The sequence below is a fragment of the Trichosurus vulpecula genome, chromosome 6 (assembly GCF_011100635.1).
Source record: "Trichosurus vulpecula isolate mTriVul1 chromosome 6, mTriVul1.pri, whole genome shotgun sequence".
Taxonomy (NCBI): domain Eukaryota; kingdom Metazoa; phylum Chordata; class Mammalia; order Diprotodontia; family Phalangeridae; genus Trichosurus; species Trichosurus vulpecula.
In genome coordinates, this window is record NC_050578.1 from 97886854 (window position 1) to 97896521 (window position 9668).

The window sequence follows — 9668 nt, forward strand, 5'->3', positions numbered from 1 at the left end:
GTTTGACCTACTCATTCTTTAGGATTAGCTTATTTAGTTTCCAATTAATTTTTAGTCTGTCTTTCCATGGTCCTTTATTACAAATAAATTTTTTGGAGGGGGGAAGGCAGGGAAATTGGGGTTAGGTGACTTGCCCAAGGTCACACAGCTTGTAAGTGTGTTGAGTGTCTGACGCTGGGATTTGAACTCAGGTCCCCCTGACTCCAAGGCCAGTGCTCTATTCACTGCACCACCTAGCTTCCCCTACTACAAATAATTTTTATTGTATCATGATCTGAAGAGGATACATTGACTATTTCTGCCTTTCTGCACTACATTGTGAGGCCTTTATGGCCCAGTACATGGTCAATTTTTGTGTATGTGCCATGTACTGCTGAGAAAAAGATATATTCCTTTTTATCCCCATTCAGTTTTCTCCAGCGGCCTATCATATCTCTATTTTCTAAAATTCTATGCACCTTCTTAACTTCTTTCTTGTTTATTTTGAGGTTAGATTTATCAAGTACAGAGAGGGAGGTGTTATGGTCTCCCAATAGTATAGTTTTGCTGTCTATTTCTTCCTGTAATTCCTTTAACTTCTCCTCTAAGAATCTGGAGAGTATACCACTTGGTGCATATATGCTAAGTATTGATATTTTTTCATTGCCTATGGTGCCTTTTAGCAGGATATAGTTTCCTTCCTTATGTTTTTTAATCAGACCTATCTTTGCTTTTGCTTTGTCTGAGATTAGGATTGCTACCACTCCTTTTTTTTTTAACTTCAACTGAAGCATAATATATTCTATTGCAGCTTTTTACATTTACCTTGTGTGTATCCCTCTGTTTCAAATGTGTTTCTGGTAAACAATATATTGTAAGATTTTGGTTTTTAATACATTCTGCTATCCACCTCCATTTTATGGGAAAGTTCATCCCATTCATATTCATAGTTATCATTACTTTCTGTGTTCTTTTCCATCCCATCCCCCTGTATTTATGTTTTTATTTTTTGCCTTCTCCCTTCCCCTCCTCAAAAGAGTTTTGCTTTTGACCTCTGCCTCCCTCCATATTCCCTCCCTTCCAGCCCCCACCCCCTTATCTTACCATTTTTCCCTTACTACTTCTTCCCACCCCCTTCCTTTCTTTCCCCTTTCTACTCCTACTGCCTTTAGGGTAAGTTTGATTTCTGTACCTAACAGAGTATGTTATTCTCTCCTTGAACTAAATCTGATTCAAGTAAAGCTCAAACACTGTTCTTATCCCTCCCTTCTTTCCCTCTAGTATAATATGTTTTTGTACCTCTTCCTGTGATGTAGTTTACCCTTTTCTACCTCCTCCTTCCCTCTTCTCCCAGAACAATGCCTTTGCACCCCTTAATTATTTTTTATCATCACGTCAGTTAATTTATACTCACACCCTCTATGTATATCCCTTTTAATAGTAGTAATAACTATACCATTCTCAAGATTGACATATATATGTATATGTACACACACACACACACACACACACACACACATATATATATATATAACCATATAATCCTATATAAGGATATAAACAATTTGCCCTTATTGATCTTTTTATGTTTCTCTTGAGTATTGTATTTGAAAATCAAATTTTCCATTGAGCTCTGGCATTTTTATCAGGAAGGTCTGGAATTCCCTTATTTCATTGAATATCCAGATCCTTGCCTGAAAAATCCTGCTGAATTTTGCTGGGTAATTGATTCTTGATTGTAGTCCAACCTCCTTTGATTTTTGGTATATCATGTTCCAATCTCTCTAATCTTTTAATGTAGAAGCTGCAAAGTCCTGTGTGATCCTGTCTGTAGTTCCACAATATTTGAATTGTTTCTTTCTGGCTGCTTGCAGTATTTTCTCCTTGACCTGATAATTCTGGAATTTGGTTACAATATTCCTTTGGGTTTTCAATTTGGGCTCAGTTTCAGGGGGTGATGGGTGGATTCTTTCAATAACTATTTTACCCTCTGGTTCTAGGACCTCGGAGTAGTTTTCCTTGATGATTTCTTTGAAGATATTGTCTAGGCTCTTTTTTTCATCATAGCTATCCCATAGACCAATGATTCTTACATTACCTCTCCTGGATCTATTTTCCAGGTCGATTGTTTTTCCAAGGAGATATTTTATGTTTTCTTCTATTTTTTCATTCTTTAGATTTTGTTTGACTGATTCTTGATGCCTCATACTTCCCCAATTCTAATTTTTAATCAATTGTTTTCCTCATTTGGCTTTTGTACCTCCTTTTCCATTTGGCCAGTCTTACTTTTCAAGGAATCATTTTCTCCAATTAGATTTTGAACCTCCTTAACCATTTTACCAATTTTGCTTTTTAAAGATTTCTTCTCATCAGTGAATTTTTTTTCCCATTTTTTCTTTTACCTCTCTAATATGGCTTTTAAAATCCTCCTTGAGCTCTTCCAGGAATACTTTTTGGGCTTTAGACCAGTTCATATTCCCTTTTGAGGTTTCAGATGTGAGTATAGTATCAATGCTGTCCTCTTCTGAATTGAAATTTTGCTCTTCCCCATCCCCATAATATGATTCAATGGTCTTTGTTTTTCTAGCTTGTTTCTTCATGGTGGTTGCCTTTTTCCTGGCTTTTAAAGTGAATCTCTGCTTCTGGGGCCCAGGGGGTTCTGTCTCAAGCTTCTTGTGCTGGGAACTGCGGTCCTGTTTATTGGCTTTGTGTGCTGTGCCCTTTGATTTTGTCAGCTAGAGGCTATATACTGCTGCAGCTCACCTGGTGCTGAGCTGGAGCTGACTGATGTGTGCCAAAGATTGAGGCCCAGTAAGGCTTTCTGAGTTTCCCTGACTGTCACAGAATGGAGTGTGGGGGAGGGGTAGTCTGGCTGCTGGAAGTCTCCTCTTCCCCTAGGGCTACACTATCACACAGGTGGTCCAGCTGTTGTCTGCACTGGCATCTGCCACTTCCCATGGCTGTGAGGCATGCCTGGGGTCCTGGTGTTGGCGCTTGCCAGCTCCACCCCCCCCCCCCGAGGCTCAGGAACTCCTGTTCTGCTGAGGTGGTGTCTGCTGGGATTTCTCCCTTCCTGTACTGATCTCCTTCCACCACCACAAGAGGGGCCCATCTCCCCAGACTCCTGAGCTAAAAAAATACTGAATCCTCACTTCTGGCTCCTCTATTCCAGGGTTTTTTTTTTCCCAGGGCAGTATTCTTTGGGTCAAGGTGAGGAAGGGAGGGAAGGGAGTACCTACATTTCACTTGGTCATCATGGCTCCCAGAAGTTGAAGAAGGTGAGTTTCAAACCTTTAGTCTGTGGGCTGAAAGCCTCAGGAGTAGTTGCTGCCATGGCCCCAGGTTCTATGCTTCAGTCTCATGTAGCCCCAAACAGGCTCCTGTCCTGGGCTGAGAGGCCAGAGGATTGCCACCACAGCTGGAAATTCAGCCCCAGGCCTGCTCCCACTCCTGCCCTGGTATGATTTAGTTCTACATGGCCAGCACTCTCCCAGCCTAGTGTGGCTGGTTGAGTTCCACAGCTGCTCCTGCTCTAGTGTGATTGGGTGCAGTTCCACATGCCTCTGGTTCTCCCAGCCCACAGATCCATCCCATCGACCTTGTGGACACTCTTGACTTGGAAATCTGCCAAACTCAGTGTCTTAATGGCTTCTACCTCACAAAAATTCTTTAAGCTAGATGGAGGAAGAAGTGGCTCATCTCTAGCCACCACCACCTCCCGCAATTGCTGCCCTGGGAAGGCGGAGTTGGAGTGGGAGGGGTGGTGGCATGGAGATGCTACTCTTGACTCAGGGAGAAGAAGAAATGGAAACTGATGATTTCTTGAAAGATGCTGTCCAGGTTCTTTTTTTGATCATGACCTTCAGGTAGTCAAATAATTCTTAAATTTTCCCTCTTTTTTTTCCCCAGATCAGTTGTTTTTCCATTTTCTTCTATTTTTTCGTTCTTTGAATTTTGTTGAACTGATTATTGGTGTCTCATAGAGTCTTTAGCTTCCATTTGCCTAATTCTAATTTTAAGGAATTATTTTCTACAATGAGCTTTTGTATCTCCTTTTCCATTTGGCCAACTCTACTTTTAAAGGAGTTGTTTTGATCAGTCAATTTTTGTGCTTCCTTTTCCAAGCTGTTGACTCTTTTTTTCATAATTCTCTTGCATAACTCTCATTTATTTTTCCAATTTTTCTTCTACCTCTCTAACTTGGTTTTAAAGATCCTTTTTGAGCTCTTCCATGAGGACTTTTTGGGACCAAGACCAATTCATATTCCTTTTTGAGGCTTCACTTGTAGGCATTTTGATGTTGTCCTCTTCTGAGTTTGTTTTGATTTTCCCTGTTGCCACAGTAGCTTTCTATGATCAGGTGTCTTTTCATGTTTCTTATTCATGTCCCAACCTATTTTGTTACTTTTTAAGTTCAGTTCTGCTCCTGGGGCACAGGGGGTACTATCCCAAGCTTCTTATGCTGGGGGCCACCAGGGGCTTAGTCGCTGGCTTTCTATGCTGAGGCCTCAGGTGTTTGCAGCTTGCCCACTGAACTTAGGGGGTCCTAGCTTAGTCATACCTGTTGTGTCAGGGGTCTGAGGCTCAAAATTTGCCTTCTGTGCTGGGGTTGGAGGTCTCACTGCTGGCCTGCTAAGCCAGGACCAATGGGTCTCAGTCATTGATCTGTGCTGCTGCTAAGTGCCTCCCACTGGCTTGCCCAAATGCCATCTCTGCTATGCTTTTACCCAAGGGAGACAGACCTTTCCTAAAGTCCTTCTGAGTTATCATAAGCTGGAAAAATTATTTCATTCCATATTTTTGTGGGTTCTGTCACTCCAGAATCCATTTAGAGGCTTGATTTAACATTGTTTCTGAGGGAAATGAGAGAGCTCAGGTAACTTCCTGGCTTCCTTCCTCCATCTTTACCTGCTTGCAATATTTTCTCCTTGACCTGGGACCTGGGAATTTCGTTACAATATTCCTGGGAGTTTTAATCATGGGATCCCTTTCAGGAGGCAATCAGTGGAGTCTTTCAATGACTATTTTACCCTCTGGTTCTAAAATATCAGGGCAGTTTCCCTTGATTATTTCCTGAAAGATGATATCTAGGCTAGTATTTTGATCATGGTTTTCAAGTAGTCCAATAATTCTTAGATTATCTCTCCTGGATCTACTTCCCAGGTCAGTTCTTTTTCCAATGAGATATTTCACATTTTCTTTTATTTTTCTTTCTTTTGATTTTGTTTTATTGTTTATTAATGTCTCATGGGATAATTAGCTTCCACATGTCCAATTTTAATTTTTTTAAAAATTATCTTCTTCAGTGAGCTTTTGTATCTCTTTTTCCCATTTGGTCAATTCTACTTTTTAAGGAGGTTTCTCTTCAGTGAACTTTTGTACATCTTTTTTCTATGTCACCAGTTCCACTTTTTAGGAGTTCTTCTCTTTGGTTGAATTTTGTGCCTCTTTTTACCATTTGACCTATTCTGTTTTTTAAGTTGTTATTTTCTTGAGTTTCTTTGTGCCTCCTTACCTAACTGTTGACTCTTTTTTCATGATTTTCCTTCATTACTCTCATTTCTTTCCCCAGTGTTTCCTCTACCTCTCTTATTTGATTTTGAAAATTGTTTGAGCTCTTCCTCAAATTCTTTTTTGGTGCCTGAAACCAATTCATATGTTTCTTTGAGGCTTTTGATATAGCATTTTTGACTTTGTTGTCTTCTGAGTTTGTGTTTTGATCTTCCCTGTCACCATTGTAACTTTCTATAGTCAGGTTCTTTTTGTTTGCTCATTTTTCTATATTATTTCTTGACTTCTAACTTGATCTTAAACTTGGGCTCCTAGAGTGGAGCGGGCATTGTCCCAAGCTTTAGGTTTTTATGCAGCTCTTTTTGGAGCTAGTTCTGTGGATCTATAAACTTTCAGTTCTTCCAAGGTGGTATGATTTAAGGAGAGGTGTATTTTCTACTCTCCTGGACTGTGCTTTGTTCTGTGAGTGACCACAAGCACTCTTTTCTCCCATGGAACTATGACCCAGGTCCCTATTCCCCTGTGGCTGCTAGCTTTGGTGTTCTAGCGCTTGTCCTTGCTGTGAGACTGTCACCCAGGACTACGACTTGGATCTGACTATAGGCAATGCAACAGTCCTGCACCCAGTGCCAAAAAAGTGACCCCTATAATTTCCTTCTGAGCAACAGTCTGACCCCCTTTGCATCAGTGGGCTGAGAACTTTAGAAGCTACTGCTGGCACAACTGATTCAGTTACCACCAAGAACCACTGCTGGTTTGCTGAGACACCCACACTGGCACAGTCTGGACTACACTCCACTCTCACCCTAGTGTGACACACCTTTCCTGCCAACCTTCTACATTGTCTTGGGTTAGAAATTTGTTTCACCCCATCTTTTATGCGTTCTGCTGCTTCAGAAATCATTTTGAGCTGATATTTAAAGTTGTTTGGAGGAGAATTTCAGGGAAGTCAAGAAAGTCCCTGTCTTTTCTCAACCATCTCCACCCCAAATTACTTCATTTTTAAAACAAAGAATGCTCTTATCTTCTCTCTAGTTATAAGGATTAAATAAAACACACACATAGCTTAGCATTTCTTCTAGCCAACAAGGTTTTATGGTAGGTAAATTAAAAGTAACAAAGAACAAACAAGCGTGCACACGCAGCTAACTAAAAAAGAGACAAATGTCTTTCCTAGAAGGTGGAATGGGGCTCACAAAATAGATTCTCATCCTCTGATAGGTTTTGTATCTCATCTCTCAGTAATTACTCCTGATCACTCCTTGTGACAGCCTTTTTATCCTTTATACCATTTGGCCTTCCTTCTTCCTTCTCTGCTCACTCAACTTTTGAATTTCTATACCCATAAGGCCCATTTTCAAAAGTGGGTGATGAGTTTGGTAGTTCAGCACTTCCCTCAAGTCTCTCTACCCTGAAGAAAAGTTACATTCTTATAAAATTTTTTGATTAATTTTATTTTTAATTTATGAAATAAAACAAGAATTTCCATTACATAGTAGAATTGAAAAACAAAAAAGATTATTGCACATGAAAGTGCAAATTTATCACATACAACTTGCTTTCATTTTAAATATATAATAACAATATTATGTAAATTTCTTTTTTTCCTTTTTTATCTTCTCCCCCCACTCCAACCTAGAGATGGCTATCATTAGACACAAATATGTATGTGTATGTATTTACATGATATCTTTCTATACATGCTTCAATTTATCAGTTCTTTCTCTGCAAGCAGATAGTGTCTTCCTTCACATATCCTTTATAGTTGATTTGCGTATTTCAAAGAGTCAAAATGACTTTGTCATTCAATGTTGTTCTTAAAACACTATTTCTGTTACTGTATACAACATTCTCTTGGTTCTGCTCATTTGCTCTTTATTATTTCATGCAAATCCATGTTTTTTCTAAGATCATCAACCTCATTATTTCTTATAGCACAGTAGTATTCCATCACAATCATATACCACAACTTGTTCAGCCATTCACCAATTGACAGGCATCCCCACAATTTCCCATACCTTACTACCACAAAGAGAGTTGCTACAAATATTTTAGAATACATAGCTTCTTTCTTCTCTAATCATCTTTGGAAATAGAAGGTGGTTTAATCACTCTTTGGGCACAATTCCAGATTGCTCTCCAAAATGGTTGGATTAGTTTACAATTCCACAAACAAGAAATTAGTGTCTCAATATTTCTTACATCCCCTCCAAAATTTTTGCTTTCCCTTTCAATCGTTTTAGCCAATCTGGAAGGTATAAAATGATATCTCAAGGTTGTCTTAATTTGAATTTCTCTAATCAATAATGATTTAGAGTATTTTTTCAAATGACTATAAATTGTTTTGATTTCTTCAATGAAAAGCTACCTGTTTATATCCTTTGGCCATTTATCAATTGGAGAATGACTTTTATTCTTATAGATTTGACAACATTTCTTTGTGTGTGTGTGTGTGTGTGTAAATATATATGTAATATACATATATATATATATAATATACATATGAGATGTGAGACCTTTATTTGAAAAACTGTCCGTGAAAAGTTTTTTCCCAATAAAGGCAAGTTACATTTTATAAAGACAGGCTAGCTTATAATTAGTTTAAGTATGGTTCCTGCCTGGATATAAGGAAGTGGCTTATAAAACTTCTTCAGAGCCTTCAACAATATCCAGTGGGTCTATGAGAAGGACCAGATTGAACTTTTGGGAGCTAAAGCCCAAAGAATTCAAATTAGGGAAAAAAAGAATTCAAATTATATACATATCAGAAGTAGCAGAGCCAGAATCAATGACTCTATGGACTTATGACCTCGTGAACATAGGTCTGACTCCATATTCTTTGGGCTTTAGTTTTCTCACATATAAAATGAACAGTGTAGACTAGATGTTATTTTAACATCCTCTTCTGCTCCTAATCTATGATTCTGTATAAAATAAGATTATATGCTACATCTCTGACATCACAAGAAAGTAGATGCTAGGTCTTGACAAAGAGATCAATTAACCTATACAATCAATTAAGCCATGGGTATTTATGAAACACCTATTTTTCCTAGGCATAACAAATAGGGAGTACAAGCATACGATGTGGAACTTTCTAGAAAATGACCCCAAAAAGGGGCTGTTAAGAAAGAAAAAAAGGTATGTAGTCAGTGTCTAGAGCAGAGGCAGCTTGCTGTAACTCAGCTTTATGGCTCTCACAGAGGCCTAGAGGCTCCAGGTTTTGGATATTCACAAGAACTAAATGGCAAAATGAAGTCACTAGATGAGAAAAAACTAGTTTACACTATAAGGAGTTCACATAGATATCTTGCTTAAGATATATTAAGAAGTCAGGTGCATCATTCAGGGTAAAAATAATTGTTCATCAAAATGAATTAGCATCCAATTCTCAGTTGGGCATAAAATCTTGCTTTGGCAAAGCTTTTAAAATTTATTTTCTATCTTGTAAAAGTTTTATTTTTTGCTTACAATTCAGAGAAATTAGGATAGATTGTAAGCAAGGTACATGGCATTGTGCTAATACGTTTATCTTTCCATGATCATCTAAATGGAAATTAAGATGGGCAAGAAAACTAAATCTAAAGGGTTATTTAGATGCAAATGATTCATAATTCAAATTTTATCCAAGAACAAAAGAAAAGGCACTCTAATAGGGAATGCAAAATTTAATCAGTATAAATTTTTGCTTGATTCTCTAAAAACTTGTACTGAAGATCCAAGGCTCAAGGGGAAATATACACTCTCTTGCAAATGTAAAAGTTAATAAATATTTACACTCACTTCATATAAGGGAATAATTTCTATACATTTCTTGCATCCAATTAAAGAAAAAGAAATTAAACTTTTTTACTTAGAAGATTTAAAACAAATTCATAGAGCACACTTAAACTGAATTTCTTTTGATGTCTACTGAGAGATGAGAAAACGGCTTGGATATGATTTTCAAAACACACTTCAAAGACTATGAAAAAGACTCTCAGTCAGCCAAATTGCCAGAACAAAATGGAATTAATGTGAAATGGGCTCGATTTCTATCTTATTTCTTTATTATAGTTGTTTAAAATGTATTACCAGATTTTCTTATCCACAGATAAGAGAGTGTCTTCAGTATATGCTTAGGGTAAAAAAAAAAAAAGAAATAAAAAAAGAAAAGAAAAAAAGTACCTTGGCTGTAG